Below are 6,623 nucleotides of genomic sequence, written 5' to 3'. Positions count from 1 at the left end.
ATGCGAGGACCGGTCCAGGTTTGTGTCTCCCAGTCCAGCAGCTTTGACTGAAGCTGTGTGCATAAAGCACAGCTGATGGATGCTGCACTGATGCCTCATCCCGCCAGRGCATCAGGACATCTTCAGATAGGCTAAGGACAAGCAGGGTGGTTGGGAGGAGACGTTTTGGGGTTTTTTCCCATTAGACAGCAGAGTGGAGGAAACAAGGGACGAGTTTAGCGAAGAGGAGGACACTTCAAAGAAAGATGTTCTGAAAGCAAGTTTCATGAATTTGCTACAGTATTACACAGGTGCTCTTCTGTGAGTCTTCAACAGCTGTTTCACGTAAAAGCATTTATTCGGCTACCAATATTCACCAAGTAGAAAAATACTCCCAAAAAGTGTGCTGACTACAAAACAGTGTGGAGTGAATATCATTTGCTAAGCATCCATCTTGCCGCTCAAGAACTGAAACAGTCCACTGATCACCTCCAAGATTTTACTATTGAAAGATGCCTGATTGAGTAGTAGAGCTCTCCAAGTGTGCATTGCTGTTGTTGCACCCATTTCAGTGGATTTACAATCCCACACAATGAGGGAGCACAAGTACACCATAAAGAGWTCTTACACTATCACATAAAATATTTAAACACATCTTTGGGTCTGTGTACAGGGACAGACCCAGAAGCTACAAGCGCTCCAGACCTTGTAGGATAAAAGTCCTTTACCTTGTAAGCAGTGTGATATCCTTCAGACTGGTGGAAAAACACAGATTCTATTTCAGACAGCAGGATCTGGATTTGTTTGGTTTAGTGTTCCATTTTTGGCTGGTTGTTCTTTGGTTGGGTTTTTTGCTATTGTTGTTGTGGCTGCTGCTGCTGTTTTTTCGATTGGGGGGGTGGCTTTGTTTTGTGTYATTTAGGAGGTGTTGCTTGTTTATTTTCAGAAATTTTCTTTCTTGGACTGGTTGGTTGGCTTTGGTCAGTTTGAACTTAATAAGGAAAAAATGTTTCTTTTTCACTTGTTGTAAACCTGTCATTTTAGAAATTGCATAGTTGAAGGACTGTACTTTTGGCTGCACCAAACATTTTCTCAGAAGCAGAAATCCTCAGCTAGCCATTGCATCTTAGTAAGAGTGAAAAATGTTTTAAACATCTATGATTCCAGCTGTCTGTGCAACTTCTTTATATAAACAGAAGTCAGGCCAGCTGTAGCTCCTTGTTTTTTAACCACTTAACCCACGTGTCTGAAAGAGCCTTCTCTCTATAAGATTAACTGRCCGGTTGACAATGCCCTCTAACACAAAGCTTCTTCTCAGTAAGGGATAAAATAGCCAGGGGCTACAGGGGGAGCTGTGTTTTGATTGCTTCTTACTCGTGTTACCTTGCAAACTTAATGGGCATTTTAGGCCTATTTATTTACATATAGACTCGATTGCCAGTCATGTGGAAGCTGTGTTGACACCACTTAAACCCAACTGGCAACATTAAAATTATTGCCATTTGGAACATTATATCCTGACTACTCACAGAACTCCAAGCACAACAAATTTGGACATTAGCGTCTGGAAAAAACCAATGAAATTAAAACATACTTCATACTTCAAAGCTCAGAATTTATCTACCGATTTTCAAGTCAGTCAGAAAAGACACAGCCATGAAATGGCAAAGAAGTACTTTTTTCCAAGCTTTGAATTAATTCTGAATGCCACTGCGCAAGAATACTCAGAATTAATGCAAAGACTGGGAGGGTTGCTTGAGGAGATTGGATAAAAACACACATCCATTAGGACTTTTCTGTTTTGCATGGAGCTGATGAAGTGCACATTTTGCCATGCAGAGACAGGATCTGAGCTATTTACAGGCTGTTTTTCGCTCTCACTGCTGGTTTTCGTTCCAAGTGCAAAGGAGTTCTTCAGCTGCCACCTCCTGGCTAATGAACCCTACTGCACCACACCGGGCTGCCTTCCCACCTGCCTTCCTCAATCCTGTCAACGGAGACGAAAAAGATTCCCCTTTAAGTGCACTCTTACCCTAATCCAAACAGGTAATTTACTAAACGTATTTCGTACCAGTGCTAAAGACTGAAAAACAACACCATATTTGCAGCCTTGACCTCTGAAGTCTGAACGCAGAGGAGCCTGGATGCAGCAGAGGGAAAGAGACGGGTCCAGTGGAGGATGGGGCAGGTACAAGATGTCAGTACAGAACTGGAGGGATCTYTGCTCTGCCAAGATCTGCCATGTCAAGTCTGGTCTTCATGAGGAAGGTCAAGGAGATGAAAGGAGGCATCATTCATGATTTTATCAACACGCCTGGAGAAAACTGGTCATAAAATAACAAATGTCAGATACAGGTTTGTGGTGAGGAAGAGGAGAATATTTACATTCATATTTTTTCATTTGATTACTATCATGACCTCAGCTTCCAGGTAAGCTAACATATACAGTCATTCTTAGTCTGAAGAGAGGTGCTTAGAATTAAGTGAATTTGGGTGATCAGCAGAGAAGCTGGAGCCTTCAAAATTCTGCATCATGTTTACACAAGACTATTACTCTAAAGGAGATGGAAATGAAAAGGATTTGGGGCCTCTTTCAACAGGAATTTGTAAGGTTGCTGCATTTACCTATATATCTGCTGAAACACCCAAAGTGAGCTACTGAGAAGATGCTTATGACAAATACAGGTATTTCACATTGGTAACCCAGAYTAAAACTAAGCAATGTAGGATTCTATTCATAAAACTGGAATAAAATGAACAAAAAAACTGTCATGGACCTCCTAAGATATTGTTTCAAGATGTCCTTTTACTACAGAAGTCAACAGAAACTGAGAACATGATAACAGCTCTCCCTGCTTATCAGTCTCACTCGACTCCGTTGGACAAGGCACGGGTCACAGTTGAACATTTGACCTGAAGAAAGCACCGTACTTAGTTAAAAACTGGCCCATGCAGAGTGCCATTCCATTTACAGGTATCACTGGCCACAGGTACCATTCCATTTACAACTACAGCCATCAGTAGTATCTAACATCTCAACACAAGTCTTCAGCAGCTTGGGATGAAAAAAATTTATCACACTCTCAGAAAATGCAAATATGTCAGGCAAGCCATGGCTGCATGCTCTGTTCAAAACCTTCATGAAGGASAAGGTCAGAGAAGCAGACATTAGACTTAGTCCCTTGGCACTATTTCATTGTACCACAACTTGCCAAACCGGACAACACTTACATGAAAACAGCACACTACMACAAAAATTGCTTGTAGATTTGAAGTTTCCCTTTCATAGTCATAATCTGCCTTCAAATTTTCAGTTGTTGTGGCTTTTTGTCTTTTCTGAGTTACGATGTTGATTTATCCAGTAATCTGCRCTGACTTTTGTGTAAAAGAGGCTGGCATAAAAATATAAAGATTGTTAAAATACTAATATTCTCTCCTGAAATGCTTAAAATCTTAGGCAGTAAGAAAAGGTGGGAAAATCAGCACCAACAATCAACATCAAATGGGGAAATCAACAAATCACCATGATAAGAATCAGAAAAGTGGGCTTAGAAGRTTTATCTGAGAAGAGCACAGTCGCTTACTCACACCGACTTCATATGCTCTCAGGTTTCTAACAGTAAATATCAGCCTTTCATTCCCTCCTACATGTATTCCCCATTAGAGCACACACAAATTCCTTCCTCCCAGTTCTGATATCAGTCTCTCAAGGAACTCCTAACTCTCCAATTCCAGCTGAGCTCTCCCCCTAGCTATTGCCACCTTTGCCCCATGATCTAATAAAGGCAATCTKGTTTATCAGCAATTTCAAAGTAATTTTCAAAGATGACATTACACTGTTTTGGCCTATGCCAAAGGCCAAAATTGCACTGTGTAGGTTTGCATACAAGTCACAGTTATTTGCAAAGCACTTTGAAATTATTCTTGATGATATGAACTGTATAAATAATGTATTATTTCTTTACAAACTGTACTAATGCTGTACCCAGACCTGCCACAATATTTGCCAAGCTTAGGGTGTCATGATAAGGCTCCCATGAGTTGTAATTACTATTTTTTAACAATTAAACAAAACAAGACAACAAACCACTTCTCCTCAAATTATTTACTCGTTTTTGATCAAAACTTGGAAATACAGGCCAAATTGAACTAACACTATTATCCATCTCTCTTTCTGCTTCACTCTGCGTTTCAGTCACTTGTCACTAAGATGAAGGACAGCTAAAAGGAAAAAAGCTTTCCCCTCTGTTTGGGAAAAAAGGGCTTGTTGCAATAGAATGCTTTTTCATTTGGGGGCTGACCTTGCTTTCATTTCCTTTCACTCTTAATCCTCACATCACTACAGCAATGTTGCTAAGGCAGGGAGATAAATATCTGGCTGTTGTAGAAAAATAACATCCAAGAAAGTACAARCAATTTATATACAACTGTCAGGACAGAAACCTTTTGAGGATTTTCCTTCTCTCCACTAGCTGTCCCAGGAATTTACAACATCTTTCCTTAGTGAGCTTAACATCACCTCCTGAGCTCACAGAGAACTGTGGAATGCTTGCTCTTTTTTAGCACTCTCACAATGTACAAATTGACACAGGAGGACAGTATTTTGCTGCAATTTCTCAAGGGCACCAATTAGTTTCCTTTCTTTGATCTACACTTGCTTGGTAGGCAGGAATGACACTTGGTCACACTGAGGAAGGCACACCGCCGTCACAGCTCTGCTCTGAAGGAAGCAATGCAAGGAGCAAACATGAGCGTGTGCTCAAGGAAATGCAGTGTAACACAGCTGCAGGGTTAAATGTGTACACAGATAATTCTTCTGCTTCATCATCCAGATCTGCAAGTAATACAGCCAAGAACTGATGTTTCATCACCTTGAGGAATTCACAGCTATGCAACATCAGTCAGAGCCAGATCAAAGATCCACTGCTAGAGGCAATAACTTTTTGGTCTCAGCTTGCCATGTTCCAGAAATGCAGTTTCTCTGCAAAAAACAGACTACTGAACTAGAAAATTCATCAAGCTGTTCCTTTCAATTAGTCATCACGACATGCAGGATGGGTTTTAATTTTTCGCAGCATTCTGTACATGTTAGCACARTTTTCTGAAGATCATTTTGAAGAAGCAGTGCTGGAGGGAGGATCAGGTAGGTCACTGTCATCAAAAACACTTTCATTGACTTTTGCCAAAGTGAAACTGCTGATTGTTCATTAATGCACTCATCTTCTTTCCATACATTCAACACCGCATCACAACCAGACCTTGAAGCATCTATTCCCTTTGTTTTTGTATTTCTTGCCCAAAACACAGTTAGAAAAAAACCACATTTATCTAGTGTTCTCATTAATAATCTTTAGCAGGAAGAAAATGTGTCAGTTTTATTCCTCACTGATACAATGCCAGTGGGGGTTATACTTGTACTGTTTCAAAAACAAGGAAGCTTTGGGATAAATCAAATTACATTCCAAATCAACCTGAAAAAAAGTCAAATTAGAACCTCTGCAKACATAATAATTCAGAGTACTGATACTCAAATGACAATTGTGATGGGACAGCTCACAAGAATATAGAACAGGCAAGTAGAATAAYGTTATGTATGGGTTCTCCATTTCATTACAGGGCAGAGAAGGAACAGTCATCTGCCAGCAAAGTGATAGCACCAAGAATTCTGGTATTTAGCTAGACAGCTGAAAAAAATAGCTTTAGGCTAAGCAGTATCAGCATAAGAGGCTAGAGGATGAYTTTGAGGACAAATTCGGGAAAAATTCTCAAAGACTATCATGTATGCCAGATTAGCCAAGGTGAAGTAAGGGGGGGGGAGAAAGTGAGTGGATGCAAACATCTGAAGGGAAGAAACATTAAAGGAAGAAGAATCATTTGCTGAAATAGAAAGCTTGTTATGTTGAACAAAGAGATTAAATTAGAATAAGGACATTTAATATGGTTACAATCAAAAATAGCTTGTGCTAAAATACATCAGAACATGGAATATATCACAACAGAACTGAAACTTCATAATTATTTAGAAGTAATAACAAGACAAGAGGCCCATTTGTCCCCATGTTTCTAACTAACAGGACTGACAATGTATTTACAAATTGCAAACATGTTAATGATGCATTGGAAATAAGACTAAATAAACATTTTTWAAAAAATCTTGGAAACTTGCCAGGTCCTTAAAATAATTATACTCTAYTTCATTTCATGTAGACATATTGGGAAATACTGGGAAATACATCATGGGAGTATTTATGCAACCTTTTGGAGTAAAAGTTTTGGGCAACATTTTCTCAATTTCAGACCCTACATTGATACTCCAAAGGGAGAAAGTACCACCACCACACTGCCCAGGGCACCCCAGGGTGTCCCACGTGTTTGGACAGAGCCGATTCCCAAGGGACGCCACCCTCCTGCAGAGCTGTTCCAGTGCAGGCACTATACCAGAAGACACTCTCGAGGGTTTTAAATGATCCATAGCTATTTACATTATTCATTTCATTGTTATTAAAACAGTGACAGTTTGACAAAAGCGGCAGATTTTCAGACAGATATGCCGAACCAAGTGGCATAAAGCCTGCAGCCTGGCTGTGCACACAATTAAAATGAACTGGCTACAGAGACAGATGCAGTCCCTCCTGACCTTAACA

Source organism: Malurus melanocephalus, unplaced genomic scaffold (genome assembly GCF_030028575.1).
Source record: "Malurus melanocephalus ecotype Western Australia unplaced genomic scaffold, MMel_1.1 scaffold_7, whole genome shotgun sequence".
Classification (NCBI taxonomy): Eukaryota; Metazoa; Chordata; class Aves; order Passeriformes; family Maluridae; genus Malurus; species Malurus melanocephalus.
The sequence above is the reverse complement of the archived record's forward strand: the minus strand, read 5'-3'. Positions refer to the sequence as shown.